Raw genomic sequence first — 18,504 nt, 5'->3', positions numbered from 1 at the left:
TTGGTGATCGGAAGTCCGGACCATAACCAAAATTCACAATTGAAATTTAAAAATTGTCTTACAAAAAAAAAAAAAATAAAATTGGATTTGAATACAAAGTTCAGTTGGAGGACACTCCATTGTATTTTAATATTTTTTTTTCTTAATTTTTATTTTATTTATTTGTTGAAAAAAAAATTGGTTTTACTTTGATGGCTAAAAATATATGAATGAAAGAAAAACTTCACAGTTTTGTAATAAAAATTTTTAGTTTTTAATTTTTTGGATTTTAACAAACAAAAGTGGTAGATAAGTTTCTGTTTCGGAAAAAAAATTTGGATTTTTTCACCGAACTTTATCCTTGTCTCTCAAAACATAAATTCTTAAGATTTCCATAAAATTAATTATTTTAATACCTAAGAATCCAATAGAATAATTATAAATGTAATTGGCAAAACTTAAGCTCTATAATTATAGTGTTAATGATTAAATTTAGCTTGCTAGTTTGTGATGGCTTATAATTAAAGTTTATACAGCTGGAATATTAGCAGGAATTTCACGTATTGCCTCAATCTCTCCGCATCATATTTTTTATAAAAACCAAGCTCAAAACAATTGCCTCCTTTTTTCACTCTGAATGAAATTGTTTGAACTAAGAAGTGCTCATGCTTACTCACATCAAGGCTTGTGTAAAAATTCCATATAACTAAAAAGAAGAAAAAAAATGCCATGTCAAAATAATTTTTATGTTCAATTTCTTAAGAAATTTATTTTAAGGACCCATTTTTTATTAAACGAGTGAAATCAAGAAAATATAATGGATATAATTTTTTTATAGGACAAGGTGGTCTTTTTAATAAATTTTATATTATTGACGTCGGTCAGTCTAGAAATTGAACAAATTCACAATTCACTGTAAACAATTCAATGAAAGATTCTTAATAAAAATATTATATATAGGTATTGAATTGAAAATAATAGAAAAATTAAAAATATATTTGAAATAAATTGTAAATCTATTATCCTTTTGTTAATACAATAAAATGTGTACATATATGTAGGTATATATAAAAGGTCCATTCTTAGACAACAATTGGCTTTGCAAATTGGTATGACATATATCCCATTGTTAATAAATTTTTATATATTCTTTTGTTTAACCATCAATACAAATTATCACTTTATATATATTGTTAATAAGTATAGGTATTTTATATTTTCCAAGATCCCTTTAGGATTGGACATTGAAAACATGAATTTGATATTTGAAAAATTGATCATAACTTAAGAGCTGAACGGTAGCTTTAATATTTTTTTTTTCTGACTTGTATCGATTAAATTTAAAATTTATCAAAAAAAAAAAAAATATTGCATTCTCGAGGTAGAAAAAAAAAACACAAGAAATACAAAAAAAGAATGCGCCATATAGTCTAAGCTAGATAAACAATGAAAAAGGTAACGTTTGTAACACAAAAAGAACAATTGAATCGCATTGGGCACCGATTAAAATTAATTTCATGCAACATTTTTATGTTTGATTTAAAATTTTTCAATTTAGCTAATAACTTTTAAATAGCAAAGGAATCTTCTTCACATTCGTGTGCTATATAGAATAATGAATTTGTACAAAGAGGACGGCGACAACAAATTAATGCTTTTATGTTTTTAAACAAATTTTTTTTAACAAAAACAAAGGCTTCTTCTGTCAAAGGCATATAAATTTAAAGAATAACATAAAATATATAGTTGATATGCTTAATTACTGGAATTAAAAGTTGCACTAATATATTGAAAATTTATTTGTACGCCTATCCGAATAAAATTATAGATATTTTTTCTACTATTTTGAATTTAAATTCAATTTCATTTAATGTGTGGGTTATGTTCAATAAATTGCAATTCAATTGAAATTTTATGATGTTACGCTTAATTTTGCATTTTAGTTTGGGTGTTCTATTGTTGTACCTATAAAGAAAGGCTCATTAAAGGGATTTTGTTTTTTTTTTTGATTTTAGTATTCAATATTTTAGAAATGCATAATGCGTTGAAAATTCGCAAATTTTTGTTTTTTAGAGCTAAATAACTTTTTTTTTTTTTAAATTTTAAATTTGCCGATAATCAGCAAAAACTTTAAACACATGTTCTCTTTAACCTTAGGACACTAAAAATTGAATAGTGGAAAATGTAACCTTGACAGCATAAAATTTGTAGCTGATCGCATGAAATATTGGAAATGTTTTAGAACTATACAAAATTAGATTTACTTTGAATTTAAGAAGAATAAATACACCTCTAATTATATATTTTTTTTATAATTGTGCGAAAATTCGTGATTTTTGAACGTATTAACTAAAATTTTAGTGAATCTTGCGGTAAACCACATAACCGGACTAAAAAATAAAAAGTAGATATTTAAAAATTTTCATTAGACATAGGGAAACTCACTATACACGTTGTTATAATGTCATGTAACAGCATATCCAAGCCACAAAAAACATATTTATATTCTGCGTTTAATAAACTAAACTTTCCTGAAATTCATTCCCTCAACAGAAACTTTAAAAATTTATCCAACAGCATTTTACATTTTTTTTTGTGACAAATTTTCATTTAATCGTATTTTTTGATACAAATTTAAATATTTACGTTTAGATAAGAAAAATCGTGATATTGCTCAAACAATTTAAAATTAACTTATAATAAATAAAAAAAAAAGCGTTATTATCGCTTCCACCCACGCCAAAAATTTTATTCAAATTTAAATTATAAACATATCTACATATCTTGAGACGAAGGCACTTACATATTATAATACTTGTACTTTAGTTCTATATTATTATAGGGAGTCAATGAGATTAAACAAAATAAAAAATCAATAATAACGAAATCCAGGAAAATGAATTTTTAATTCGATTTCGAAATTAGTCCAGAACATTTTTGATTCAACGAATATTGATAAGTTGTGTATGTAATTATATACTCGTAAGTGTATGTATACGTATGCAAAAGAGTTGCGCATGTACAAATAATGTGAATTAGAATAAAAATCATGGTATTTGCTCTATATTGAAGTGGGGCAATCTCGCCACCTAACATATTTTTTTTTTGTAGCAGGAAAGACGTGGAGGTGTTTTGTATATTCGGAGACAAAAGTGATAAGAAATACAGTGATCTAATTCTATTGTATGATTAGTTATTTGTAAGAAATAGTAACAGAACTTTATTTGTTTGTGATATGGTTCGCCCATTAGTTCCGAAAATATTGTCAGCGAATTCAGGGTCCAAATTGTGTTTCAACAAATTATTACTGTTGCGATGTTACAAGTCGCAAGAGAAATCCTCGCCAAGATCGTATGCATTCAACATGACAAATATTTCCGGCTTAAATATACACTTGTTTAGTTGGGAAAACAATGCGATTCAGATACTTGTTATCATCCTTAATACTGACTTGATTGTCATCCTTGAAACTCTACCCAAAAATTCTTGTACAATATTTAAAACAAATTTTTTTAAGAAACAAGATTACCACAAAAAAGTGCTAAAAATCTAAGACACCTTTTTATTGTGGTCGTCAAAATTTTTACTCTTGGAATCGCAACATGAGTTAAATGTCGCAACTCTGTTTGCGTGATATTTACTTTTTTAAAAAATCCTGTCCCAAAATCTACAATTAAAAGTATATGTATAACTATACTTGATATAATAAAATATTCTGGGCCCAAGACACTTATCTATAATTTGTATATGTAAATATAGATACATGTATGAAAACTTATTCGGTTTATGTTACAATTACTGCGTCAAACTCTCATAAATAACACAATAAACTCGTCAATATGTGCCCTTATATAAGCCTATATGTATTGAGTTTAATTCTAAAATGATATTTTGTTTCTTTATAATTATTATTATTTAAAAGTTTTGTAGTAATATCAGTAAGATATTTAACGAATGAACAAGATATAAATTTAATAATGTGAAAATGTTTATTTAAATTGATAAAAATAAATTTGTTTTTTTTTTTTTTTTGCTTTAGTTTTACGCAACCAATAAACATTAAATGAATTAAATGAATTTGATTAATGTGTTAGAAGACTCATCATCATAAATATTGTGTAATCCAGAAAGAGAAGTTGAAAATATAATTTTAATGTGACCATAGTTCTTTATATATTCAATGGGAACTTGTTATGTAGTGGAACTTGGAAGAATAATTAAGAAAAATGGAATAGGTCATGTACAACACTATGAACGGAAAATTGGATATACTGGATTGGTAATTGATCCTGATTAGAGATTGTAATTTTCTAGTGCACTAGTAATAGAATTCAAAATGGCAATAAAAACCATACTAACAGCGTCCTCAGAGAATGAGGGAGACATCGAAACCTTTGCGGTTAAAACAGTTTACTGTAGCATTCTCCATATTAAGTATTAATTACCTTCATCAAACACAAATTTTTGGAATACCAGTTGCCAAAATCTCAGAGTTAAACTTCATATGTCCGCAAGTTATAAGCTGTGTATTTATAGACTACAAAAATCGCAGAGAACATGATCCAACATTTTCTCTTTATGACAAACTGCTTATTAATCGGTTTCTGAATTGTTTCAACTTGGGCAGAAAGTAATTTTGCAGTCGTTCTAGGTAAAATATTAAATAAGTTGTAAAATTTGAAGCCTTAAAAGGAAATCATCTGGCGAACATATATTTATTTAATAATGTAGTTGTAAGTTAAGTCAATTGCTTCAGGCGAATAAATGGAGGTATGATCCTCATTGACAGCTTAAAATTTTTCTTCGTGCGATAATGCCTTGGTTTTTGCATTTTTAACATTAGATTACGTTTTTAAAGTATACATATAATGTGGTCAATGTTAAAGTTACCTAATCATTGTTAAGTTAAATTTAAGAATGATGATGTTAAATTTGACTTTAAACGATCATTTAAGTGGTTTTAAATCATTCCCAATGAAAGATTTGTTTGTTCCAAAATAAGGCATTTTAAATAGATATTCCTTTTATTAATGCTGTTTTTAATCATTTTTTTTTTGTTAACGATGGCAATAAAAGAACAAGTCTGAAATTAGATGGGACAAGAACCAGTTCTTTTATTTTCTTTCATAATTCTTTCAATCTTAAGAATTAACTTTTTGTTTCATTTCATCATTTTTTTTTCTTTATAGAAATCGATAAAAATCGTTTCTTGATAAAGTTATACTTGTTGAATAAATCAACAAATTTTGTTGTCATTAAATACAAGGAAAAAGCAAGATAAGGAAAAAATAAAACTCTCTTTCAAATTACAATCGTTTTGAACTTGAAAAACTTTTTGGCTCGAAAATTCTTAAAACATTGAGAAAATGAAATTAAAAGGATATTAACTGCTGTAGTAAAATAAAAAAAAAAAAAACAATATAGAAGAAATGAACAAAAATAACAATCATTTATAATGGAAGTACAAAAAGTCTCTCTAAGAAAGTGAATGTGACTTTAATGTTGCTAATTGGAAAAGTAAAGAATAAAAAGGAAGAAAATACAAATTTATTTCGATAAAATTGGAATTTATATTGGGCTGTCAATTGAATGGGATCAGATCAGTATATTTGTTACATAAGTTGTTCTTTTATTATTATTGTTTTTCATTTTTGTCTTGAATAACTCTCAACTCAAAAAATTTCTGAAGTATATTTCCTCTTTTCAAATAGGAATTAATGAATTTCTTCATTCATCTAATTAGACTTTTTTAATGGATTAATTAGAAATTATTTTTTTTCTATTTTGTTAAGAGAGTTAAAAATTTTTATTGTGCCTAGACAGTTAATTATTTTTGATAGAGAAGTATTTATTTAATTAACTTAAGTTTTAAAGGCTATCATAAAGGGAAATGCTAGATAATATATTAAAGTAATAGGTAGAGCAACAACAATAGAACAACAATAGGTTTATTGGATCTATATTACGCAAATTCTTTTCGAATTTCCTTTTTTTCAAACCTCAATCGGTTAACTTTAAAGTATTTTTTATTAATTTATAAAAGTTTTAAATTTAATTTGCTTACTGTACCTTCTTAGTGATTTAAACTACTTGAGAAATTGAAATCTTAAGACAGGGTTTGGAACGGCATTACCTTTTTCATTGAAGAAAATCGATGGGACTATGCATCTTTTTCCTTAAAAATAACATTTTAAACTTGCTTAATCTTCTTCAATTCAATCCGGTTGTTATTATATAATAACTATTAATTTTCTTTAATCAAAAAATCTGTATTCATGTGAGCTAATCTGTTTGATAGAGCTAAATGAATGAAGCAGTGAATTAAATGAACTGAAATTTAAATGATTCTACTTAAATAGAAATTAAAATAAAAAGGGACACTGCTGCTTGCTAAAACTGCAATGAACACGAAAATGATTGCAAATTTTAATTGAATTTTACCTAAAATTTTAAATAATTATAAGAAGCCTGTTAAATTTTTATTGACATGGTGATAAATTTCAATATTTTAATTTCTTACACATTTCTTTTTTTTTAAGCTATTTTCACTTTAATGAACGTTTTATGTTACACTTATAATTTTTTTTTTAAATTTCAATTTCAATTAGATTTTACTTTAAGTGTAATAAAATCATTCTGAAAATCATGCTTGCAAAATTATTTTAAAAATCATTTCAAATCACCTTGAATTAAAATAAACAGATCAAGATATTAATTTGAAAGAATCAATTTCATTTCAACTTTTAATTTAAAGCGAGCAGTTAAAATGTTAATATCCGTAATATTTAATTACGCACAAAATGTCATGTTAAAATAATATGAATGTCTTATGTTCGATGACAACAAGTGATAATTATTATCATTAATTTAAGTAACGTCTGATTAAATTAATTAATCGCTTTTATGAAACGCTGACTTTAAAATGTTGTCAAGACATTTTAATTTGCACCAATAAACATATTTACATAAAATAATGTCGAACATTTTTTTACTTTATTGCTTTTCGGTTAAATGATTTTAATGTGTTCATAATGATATTACATAATTTAGGGTTTTTGCAGAGTAAATTCCCTAGATATTTTTATTTGGTTTTATTTTGTTTATTTTTTGGCATATTTATCTTATAAAAGTCAAATTAATTTTGATATTTCTGTCTTTTAATTTACTTATCACTATCATGTAGACTTAGTCAAAACATTGTGACTTAATTGTCTTCTATTATTTCCAATATGGAAATGAACTTTTGCATAAACTTTGTTGCTAAAATTAAAAAAAAAAAATAATTTAATACCTATGTAACTATAGGTGAATTGGAAAATGAATTTCTTGCTTAAACTTCTGTATATTAGAATGCATATCATGCATCTGTATTAGAGGTCTTAGAGTGTGCAAAACTTAGTTATCGTGCAAAAGATATCTCAATTCAAAATAAGTTGCCACAAGGTTGACATTTCCGGCATGAACCAGTTCTCAAAATTGCTTATGGAGTTGAAAGTAGAACCATGCACCTCGATACTGCAAGATTTTCTCTAAACTTTTTATTGCCTAAAAGTCTACTTTTATTGCCTAATAGTCTAAACCAACAACCATCGTACGAGAAACCCAATCCAAGTTTTTCTGCTTTTGAATATTACAATTATTGAGAAGAATTGGAAAAACATGATATACATAGTCTCTACAAAAATTTTAAAACCGTTGAGAGTTTTATCGATTCCAATAAATTTAAAAATAAATTTTAATTTAAGCAAAATTTTTAATTAAAAGATAATTTTTCACAGTTTACGAAAAAAACTTCACAAAACACTAGATAATAAACAGGAATTACTAGTGAATAAATCAATAAGGGACCATCAATCGGTAGTTAAATTAATTAAGTATCACAACAATTGACCCCAATCAATTTATTCATTTATTTACTTTTGGTCTTCATGTTCTTAGAATTGTAATTGATTTTTTCTTTATGATAATAACTGTTACGTAGGTAACCGCGATTAAGTTCATCCTTAATTAAAATTGAGACGAAAAGAAAATTGAAAAAAAAAATTTTTATATTCACTTTCACCTTCTTGAAATCGAAAAAGTGTAAAACTCATAAATTTAATGCTTTTTGCTTAATAAATTTTTAAAATTGAATATTGAATTTAACTTGTTCTTCTTAACCAACCAAATTTAAAATTGAGCTATTGAAACCAATGATTAACTTCAATAAAGTTTAATTGTTGTAATTTGTGAATTTAAAAAGAAAATACATAAAATTTTCAAGTAATATGGTTTACCAACATAAAAAAAAGTCTATATCTAAAAAATTAAATTGTTCATAATCCTTTCAAAATTGCATAGTTATTAATTTATTTTGCTGCATAATCACTTTTACACTTTAGTATCTAGACATTTTTTGATTGAAAGTTTATCTTTAGTCAATCATATTGTATGCATTGAAGGTCGGCTATGAAAATTAACCAATTAACTTGAAGGCTGAAGCATAATTAATGTAACGGTTCGACAGTTTCTATTAATCTCTAATATTGGAATGTATGAATAGGAAGGTGGTTTTCTTTACTCCACTTTCTGGAATCACTATAAACCTCGTATGTACAAATTGTATGCAAGCAAAAATATTATATTTTTCTTAACCAAAATGAATCTTTTGTTGTCATTCAATCATATACGCAAATTTTTAACCACTCTGTTGAAGATTTAACTTTCTTATTAAATTATTTTCAATCATTCCAAGTACTCTATGCACGCATATAGTATTCATATTCCTTCGTAATTCTTTAAGGGAAGGTTAATAAAGCGGCTTATGCACAAAAAACAAATTAATGAATCAAAGTATTATTACCTTATAGTTAATAACAGAAAATTAGATTATGCCACAATATTGGTTAAAATCCATAAATTGAAAATGATTCTGTTAATATCAAAATTACCATCCAGATTACAAAATAAAATAAAAGAAAAATATAGCAAAAGATAAAACAAAGCATTAACTTTACTAAGATTGTTCTGAATTCGCGGGATCTTTATCCGAAATGTATTTGAATTGATTAAAAAACTACAGAATATATTTTTCTTTTCTTTTTGTTTCAACATTGAAGTTTTGCTCACTTATCACTTTATTGGTTGACTTTTTGTTACTTATGATACACTTTTTTTCTTTCATGCATTTATGCGTGTATATAATCCGTATACGCCATACGGATTACTAGTAATTTTACAATTTCCGAAATGGTGTTTTTTTACACCATAACAAGAAATGGATACGGTGAACGTGTATATAAACACATAAAATTGAATTGCACCAGATTACCCTTGAGGAATATAAGTACGTGTATACACAAATCTATGTATTTATTAAACTGCTTTTTGTAAATAAAAAAAAAGCGGACGTATTATAAGGTCAAGTGGAGAAAAAAACTCATATTATGATGAGATCAAAAATATTCTCTTGTTACTTTTTCAATTCCTCCAGAAATGCAAAGAAAACTGAAGGAAAAAAAAACTTGAACTTCAATTGGATCGTATGAAATTGATTCATAAATTCCTTAGGGCATAATTTCATCTCTTCCCATTTGGAGACTGACTCAATACAATAACTCGCGTATTAAAACATTGACTATAAAGAAATTCATAAAACAAAAAACTTTATGAATTATTCTGATGGATTGTGACGGCATAATGAAAACTTGCAACAAAAAAAAAAGCACAAAAAGTAGAGGAAAGACGAAAAAAAAAGTATCATAAATAAGAACTCAATAAAGTCTTAAAATAATTCTTACTACTTAAGAAATCTGAAAAATTGAATGGATTTAAAATTTATTTATATAAGAAAAGAGGCAACACTGAGTAAATTTCTCGACTGTTTTCCACGGCAAATTTTTTTGTCGTTTCTGCATTTCCCACATTTTAAGCTCTATATTTAACGAATGATCTTTTACGTTACTCCGAAATTGTAATAATGCAAAACTTAAGTAGGTTCATATGCTGTCATATTCCTATGGTCATAGACTAAGTATCATAGCTTTTTAACTTTAAAATTTTGACATACTTTGAGCTTAAGCGTTTAATCTTTACACAGAAATGTAAAGATAAGGTAGCCCGAAATTTCTGGCCATTTTAACTCTTCCGGATTACTCAGCCACACAGAGTTTTCATCCAACGTCTCTTGATCGGGAAAGCTAAATTGTACTAAAGTTGATCCTTCAATTTCCTTATATGTATTATATTAATCTTTCGTATAAAGCAATTATTTCTTTTCCCCAAAAAAAAAAGAGAACATGTTTTTGAGAAAAGTGATATATGAGAATTAAATAAGATTAAGGCAAATGCCGACATTATGAAGATGAAGAGAAGCCATCCGAGAGCAAAGGCTGTATACGCAGATTTTTTTTTTGGTTTTGAATAGGACCGCATCTTTATTTTTATTGGACAAATTGCCGCAACTTTCTTTTGATAAAGGGATTTTGTTTAATGCATTTTTTTTTTCTTACTTCGCGATAATTGAATTAGCTAATGGCACTAAATTGATTTAAAAGTTTTCAATTCAACGTATAACACTTACATATCCATATATACATATGTGGAAGAGCATAAATAATAAAATTATAATTTGTTAATATGAGTACATTTTTATGATCGATCCGAAAACTTCCTTTTAATATCCGGACTTATAGGTGTATAATTTTACAATTTGCAATGGGCGATGTTTTAATAATAATGCATATATTAAAAATTTGGAAATATCAGAAAACTAGAGATGCACACACTAAGTTACTGTTATTTTTAATAACAATATTTTTAATATCAATAACTTTATCTTAGATTAAGTAAACCATACGTACCAATTGGCAAATGGAAATAGTAAAGGTCGAGACGTTGATATAATTTTTATTAATTGAGTGTTTTAACACTTTGATTAATTATATAATTTTCCTTGTATTAATTTGAGTGTTTTTACACTTTGATTAATTGGCTTAACACAATATAATGGTTATTTAATAATTTTAACATAAAGTGCTTTATACAACTACAACTAAAAGAAAATAGTTATGTACAGTAATTGGAGCCGTAATTGACCAGAAAATACGGAAATATGGCTTCGATAACTAGTTTAGACATAATCGATTCGAAAGCTTAGAGGTAATTAATAAAATTTAAACTTGTTTTGTTTGTTCCTCAATTCAATTTTGCTTTAATATTATGAAGAGACTAGCCTCTGTGGCGTATGTGCAACATTCAAAACTTGTTTAAAAGTCATGTAAAAATTATACATTCATCCCACATTGCTAAATTTTATCTAAACACTTTCTTTATTCATCATTCACTTGTTATTCACTTTAAAGTCACAATCCAAATGCAAACATATTAAATCAAAGCAAATTTTGCTGCCAAATATTAAAAAACTTGTGCAATTTGAGAATTGTCATTTAATTAAATAGTTTTAATCATATTAAATTATCATCTAAATATTCTACAAATTTTTATTTAAATATGGGACAAATTAAATTAAATTTAAGAGAAAGAAATTTCACTTATTTAAAAATTTGTCTTTTAATCAAAAACAAATTGAAATTTCAATTACTTAGAGCTCAATTAAAGTCTTTATGATTTATAACATGTGGTTCATACCATTTTTGGTAAGCAAATAAATTTTCCTTTTTTGTCTACCTCATTTCACTCATTCAATAACTTTGGTTATGTAGCTGAACAATAATTGATTTTCCAAGATCTTATTAATTAACTGGCAAATTGTCTTCAGTTCCATATCTGAATAATTTCATTTTTATTGTCATAACATTTTATTCATTTTTATTCTTCAACGCAATTTTAATTGATTGAAGTTTAAAAGTCATACGACTAAGTCATTTCACATTTTCAAAACAGAAATAACGAACAATATTGAACAAAGTTATAAAGCATGCATTCTTTACTGGCAGGTATGAATTTATATGACTATGTTATACTCGTAAAGTATGTGCATGATGTATATAGCATTTATTTGTCAATAAAATTCTACAAGAAAATATTGCAGAGAAAAGAAAATTCTTTTTGAGACTGCGCGACTTTATTGGATCGTTATAATAAAAATTAAAAACAAGTTAATAAGTTTGACCGTACAATGTTTTCTTTACAGAAATTTTTGTTTTCAATTGTAAGAAGTGCAATAAAGCGTTCATACGTGCTTTGCATTGTAATCGACTTTTTCTGGATTTTTTTTTTTTAAAAAGAACATTTTTTGAAATGTTGATGTTCTGTTATTTTATAAGACGATTGATGATATTGAATCAAATACAGGGTTGTTGAATTGATCTTTTTATTTACTTAAATTAGACCCTAAGAACCAATAGAAATGGGCTTAGCTTTTACAAAACTAAAATGAACAACTTCTCAAGTAACCTATATTCTTAAAAAATTGAACAACAATTTGAGAGAAAGCCTTTTTATAATGTAACTTAATTTGTTTGAATGTAAAAGTACATAAAGAAAGGGTTAATATCTGGGTTTTTTGTTATATTTGCCAAATTATCATGCCACGCTTTGTTTATTTTCTGCATAAACCCTTTTGCCCCTTTTGCAGTGTATATTCGTTATGCAAAATCGTCCAGTACTTGGGTCCTAATTCTATTCAAATTTGTTTTCTCCTCCTGTCTTCCTTTAAGAACAGATTTTTTCTAAATTGGCTATGTCTTCTTTAGAACTTAAACGAAGGAATTTTCTCTTTACGCAGGAAACGTAGATTTCTTTCTAAAACGAAAAACTTTGCTCCGTTAAAATCAAGTTTTTTCATCCTACAAACACTCCTGTACCTGAAATCTTATTTTTTAATAATGAACAAGTTATTATTAATTTTAATGTACATACATATAAAAATGAAATTCTGATTTTGATATAAAAATAAAACAAGTAAAAATTATGAAATATTGCAAACATTCGATCAAATACGATTTAATTTTAATTGGGCTGTATTGAAAGATTTTTTAAAAATAAAATAGAAGAGAGAAAAAATTTTACAAGAAATTTTTATGTAATTCTTGCCCACCTATTGGGAATATTGTCGCATTCACCCATTAGCCTGTATTTCGTGGTAGTGAAGCTCCTAAAAAGGGAATTAACATTATGTGAAAAAATCAAACTATAAAGAAGATAATCTTTTTTTTTCGTTCCTTAAATTCTAAATTCAGATAGATCGGTTTTTATTGAAAGTTGTCATAAATCATATTCATTGTAACAAGCGCACTGATGACTTATGCTGTGTTTGTACATACATAATATTTATGTAATAAAAAAATGAATTATTTGAATTGTCTGTGGATTTCGGTGTCATAAAAGAAGTAATGAAAACAGAAGAAGCGTGTTCCAATGTTCAAGTACTTTAAAACAGAAAAAAGAAGCAAATCAATCAAAGGTTTAGATTCAGTTTTTCTTAATAATTTTTTCGTCTTGTTTTCCAATACATGTAGTAAGATGTAGTAAATATAAGATTTTCAAGTATGTAACCTGTGAATTATGCAGATATCTACATTATTATACGTTTGATATATCATATATGTATGTACATATTCCTAAAGTATTAGACATTAATTTAACGAAATTTCTATAGATAGAGGAAAAATTACTTACCTTCATAAAATACCCAATTGCATGAATGATGCTTGCCAGTAAAATTTACGGCTAAAAACACTGAAACTGCGCTTCAGAATAAATAACTTTTAAAATCATGTCGGTTGAATAAAATTAAAAATAAATCAACTGAGTTTATAAAAGTGCTGCATACAAAATAAATTTTTGAAGAGCTCTATTCTCTTCAAAAGTCGATCTTCTTTATATATCAACTTTTCAAAATAATTTGTTTTTAAAATCTGTTACATATGAAAAATAATTATGTATTTTCTTTGGTTTTTTCGTATAGAACTTGAAGGTACTTGCATATATACATAAAATTTCATCAAAATTTCATTGTTTTTGAATTTTAATTTTTGTTTTAGCGATTGTTTTTAGTTTTGAACTTGCACACAACTTCTTTACAAAAAAAAAATTGTAATTTTAATAGTTTTTACTTTTTTCAACTGAAATATCAAGTGGCAATTGAATTTTTGAAACAAAAATTATTGCAGTCACAAAAACACTTAACTCAGTCGCGACGTCATATTCTTGAAAGTTGCTTACAATTTTATGGTAAAGTCTCCTTTGAAATTTCTTGAATGTTAACAAATTACGGAAGCTGAATTTCCTTATTATATTTACATATATTAAAATCAAAGTCAATTATGTATGTATTTTCTTGTACGAATTTTGATATTTTGCGAATTATCATTGTTTCTAAAATTTCAAATAGGGGACGTGTATTGAGTATTGTAAATTTTTAATTTTTTTGTAATTTACACTTACTACAGCACGTGCAATCGTTGAAATCATTAAAAATTCTTTGGAATAACATTTTTTTTTGTTTTAGAAAATTTTTTAAGAACAAATTTATGAAATCATATGTTTAGAATAATTATTACATAAAATAGGTGCTTTAAAATACAATGAAATTGTTATGTAATTATTAATGAAATTGTGAATAAATTAATCAGAATATTTGAAATCTCGAAATTTTTAAAACAAAAACGTATTTTTCTCTGCTCTCATTTTTATTGATTATTCAAAACAATGCGCACTCTTTGAGTTACATTTTTATACTAACTAAATCCTCATTGGAAAGATTATGGCTAGAACTCAATTGTCATATTTTTCGGTAAAATTCAAAGTTTTAGAATTTTTGAACTATATCGGAAATAACAATACCCCTACGTCAAAATTAAATTAGACTTTTGAAAGGAAAGAAGATAAACTTGTGTGTGTGTGTTCGTACTAAGGTATCAACTTGTCCCAAAAATGTTATATTTTGAGCTACGGTTGCACAGTTTCCAATGATCTGCACAGTATAACCCAAGTATGCGTTTTAAATAGCAATTTTTTCTATTCAAAGCTTTTTTATGTCTATAACATATTAATTGTAGATATAGTGTTTTAAAGTTCGAATTACAGTAGTTGTATATATCAATATTTCAATAGAATTTTATTTCTATAAATTTGTTTTTAACAGTAGGAATGTAATTTTTTTAATTAACACATTTAGTTCAGAAATAATAATAATCAAACTTTACCTCTTTTTCAAATTTTAAGAAATACAAAAAATAAAAACAAAAATCGCAATGACTTTTATTATCCTTTGAACTTTATTGGGTATTGTTTTTTCCAACAAAATCGGTAAAACATTATAACACCATAACATACCTAAAAGAAAAACAACCGAAAATAAATAACCAAAGTAACACACCCCACTTAACCATAAAATTTTAGAAAAGTGTACGAAAGAACAAGAAACACAAAATCAAAAAAATAACTAAACAATAATTTTAATAAACTAATAACTTATTATATTTAACTACTTTAAAATGCATAAAATTATTACAGTTTGCTTTACACAATGGGTTTTCATAATAATTTCTAAGATACCAAATAACTTAACCTCTTCCCACTCTGCACGTTTCTTGAATTCTACACTACTTATTTATATTGGTAAAAAATAAAAAAAGTCAAAAAATTATTGTCCTTGAAGGCAAAGATTTCTTTTCCGAAAAATACAATACACCATTATTCATTTTTAAAAATGAGATCCCTTCTTTTTGTGTAAAATGAAAAATAAAATTCAAATATTCTATACTAAACACATATAGAAGTTTTTTATTCTCTTCTTACAAGATGAATATAAAGGAAAAGTTTTGTCTGCTAATAAAAATTTGAAATTTCTAAAGCGCAATATAAATTTGAAGTTAATCATTGCAAGATGAACTAAAATGTAATTGATGATCATTATTTAAACAAAATGGTCTGATCTTTTAATTTTCTTATGTTCCAGAGTCTTATCGTTTATAAGAGTAGCGAAAAAATATTTAAAAATCTTGTAGTGATTCGCTTGCCAGAATACTTGGAACTTTTATTATTAAGAAAATATCTGTAAGAAAATTGTATAATTTCTTATTTCGCGAAGAGCAAAAGAGGGCCAAATCATGTTGGTATTTTCTCAACTAGACAAGTTATATTTTTTTAAACGAACTTGAATTAATTTTAATATAGCTTCAAAAGACAAACTTCTACGCGAAATTCAAACAACATACAAAATTACTTGATGGGAGAATGACAATGGTCGAATTCGGTTAGATTTTCGTTCAATATTTCAATAAACATAATTTGCGGATATAAAAACTTATCAAAATGGTCAATTTTAGTTCGCTACGCATGTTTTATGCATAAAATTTTACATGATTACATTTTACATGATTATTTCATAATAGGAATTTCTTATTAAGTCTGATAACACCCGATCATTTCGATTTCCAGAAATAAGAACAAATTGAGGAAAGAACATTTTATTTAATTTTTTTTTCAACCAATCGCTTATGTCATTTAATATTTTGAGAAAATTTTAGAATACGCAAATGCAAAAAAACTTATTTTACTTTTAAATATTTTTTTTAGTTTTAACATAAGAATAGCCCAAAGGAGTTGCTATATAAATGCGACGCTGAACAACACAAAAAAAAAAAATAAACGCGAACGGAACGCATGTAATCATAACTTCAATATCATTTTCAAAATATCGATTATAAAATTTTTTTGCGATTTAATTTTTGATTTTCACCTTGGCAAACAATAATTTAACGAAAATAAAACAAGGAAATTAAATAAATCCATAAAGTTTCGCAATAAGGCACTTGAGGGTATTATAAATGCAGATATAGCCAGGGTATGGGCAAATATAATACTCAATTTTTATATTGAATATTGAAGTGAAATATGATTTCTTTTTGCAACAATAGACGTAAAAGCATGACTTAACCTTATGGGCTTGTTTTTTTTTTATAATTCTCTATATATAAGATGCTCACAATTAAAATCACCGCCCGATGAATTATATATTTGAATGAAATCGCTGATGCTAACAAGAATCAAATTAAGAATTTGAAATGCGTATTAATTTTTGATCTTTTTTTCTTTCTTTTTAGAATTTAAAATGTAAAATTTCCATATCATAAATTTGTAGAATAATGGAAGAAAAATAATGTAGGCGGCCTATAAGAGAGGATAACCGGTTTGATACGAAATAAGGTAATCAATGCAAATGCATTAAAATTTAATTAACACTTATAATTGTTTGATGTGGAATGAAAACTCAATATTCTTGAATTTTCATTTCACATCTTGAAGACTATCTTAATTAATTTATTTTATTTGAATTATTAGTGCGTCTAAAATAAATGATACAAAGATTTATTTTTCCTAATTTCGACTTGTAAATCACAAATCAAAATTTTAACTCTTGAGTCGTTGAATTCAAGAAACTTTGAGAAATGTTTGGATATGATAATTCAAATAATCAATGTGATAATTCAAATGATGAATTATCATTATAATATTAAAAATATAATCCTGATGAAAAAGAAATGCATTATTTTGGTTTCAATTTAAAGTTAAATTAGAATTCCAAATAGCTCAGGAAGCAAAAACTATATTAAACTTATTTTAATATCTGTTAATATTTTTTAAACTATAAATTTTAAAAAATTGAAATTTTACTGCTTTAAAAACAATTTTATGACATTTCATACCATAACAAATTTCTCTAAAATAATAGAAAAAAGGATTTTATTTAGAAAGGACTTATTTATTTTTTTTTCAGTAGCAATAAAATACGCCTTTTAACTATACACATTTCGCGTTTAACACAAATTTGAAAATAAAAAAAATCTTATTTTTAATTCTTTAAGTTTAGTTTTAATTAAATTTAAACGTATTTTTTATTTTAGAGGACCTGCCATACATATATATGTATTTCAAAAAGGAAAGCAAAGTACAAATGGAAAAGGATTCTTAAATATTAAAATGATGACTAATAAAATAATTCGTCTCCCGTTGCGGTAGGTATACGCCTATATAGAAAATAAAATATGTTCTTATACTTTTGATAATATAATTATCCTTAAATGCTTCTTTAATCGTAATGTAGATATTCTAAATGTATTAAGGACACAGCAGAGTTTTATTCAAAATATTTATTTCTTACTTTTATGACATCGACATTAAAATGCTCTTCCAGTAGCTTCGAATTTATAACATTTTAATGTATGTAAGTCAAAAATTTTTAGAGAGTTTTTTTTTGACAATTAAAGTATGTTTATAACATCTTAATAATTTATAGTTAGAAACAGGTTGACATTAATTTTTTCTTTTCGTTCAATGTGAAATGTCCTTTTCTTTTTAGTGATATAAACATTATCACTTTTTTGGTCTCCTTATTATTTTTTTACAAAAATATTATTGTATCCAATTTGTAAATTAAATACGACATTAAGGTTTTCCAAACATTAAACCGAAATTAGGTTGTTTTTATGATTATTTAACAGAGATATGATCTGAAAACATGTTATAAATCTTTTGAAATGACATTAAAAATAAAATAATATTAAATTTTTGTATATT

The sequence above is a fragment of the Condylostylus longicornis genome, unplaced genomic scaffold, assembly GCF_029603195.1.
Source record: "Condylostylus longicornis isolate FDR11 unplaced genomic scaffold, ASM2960319v2 ptg000013l, whole genome shotgun sequence".
In the NCBI taxonomy this organism is placed as follows: Eukaryota; Metazoa; Arthropoda; class Insecta; order Diptera; family Dolichopodidae; genus Condylostylus; species Condylostylus longicornis.
The sequence above is the reverse complement of the archived record's forward strand: the minus strand, read 5'-3'. Positions refer to the sequence as shown.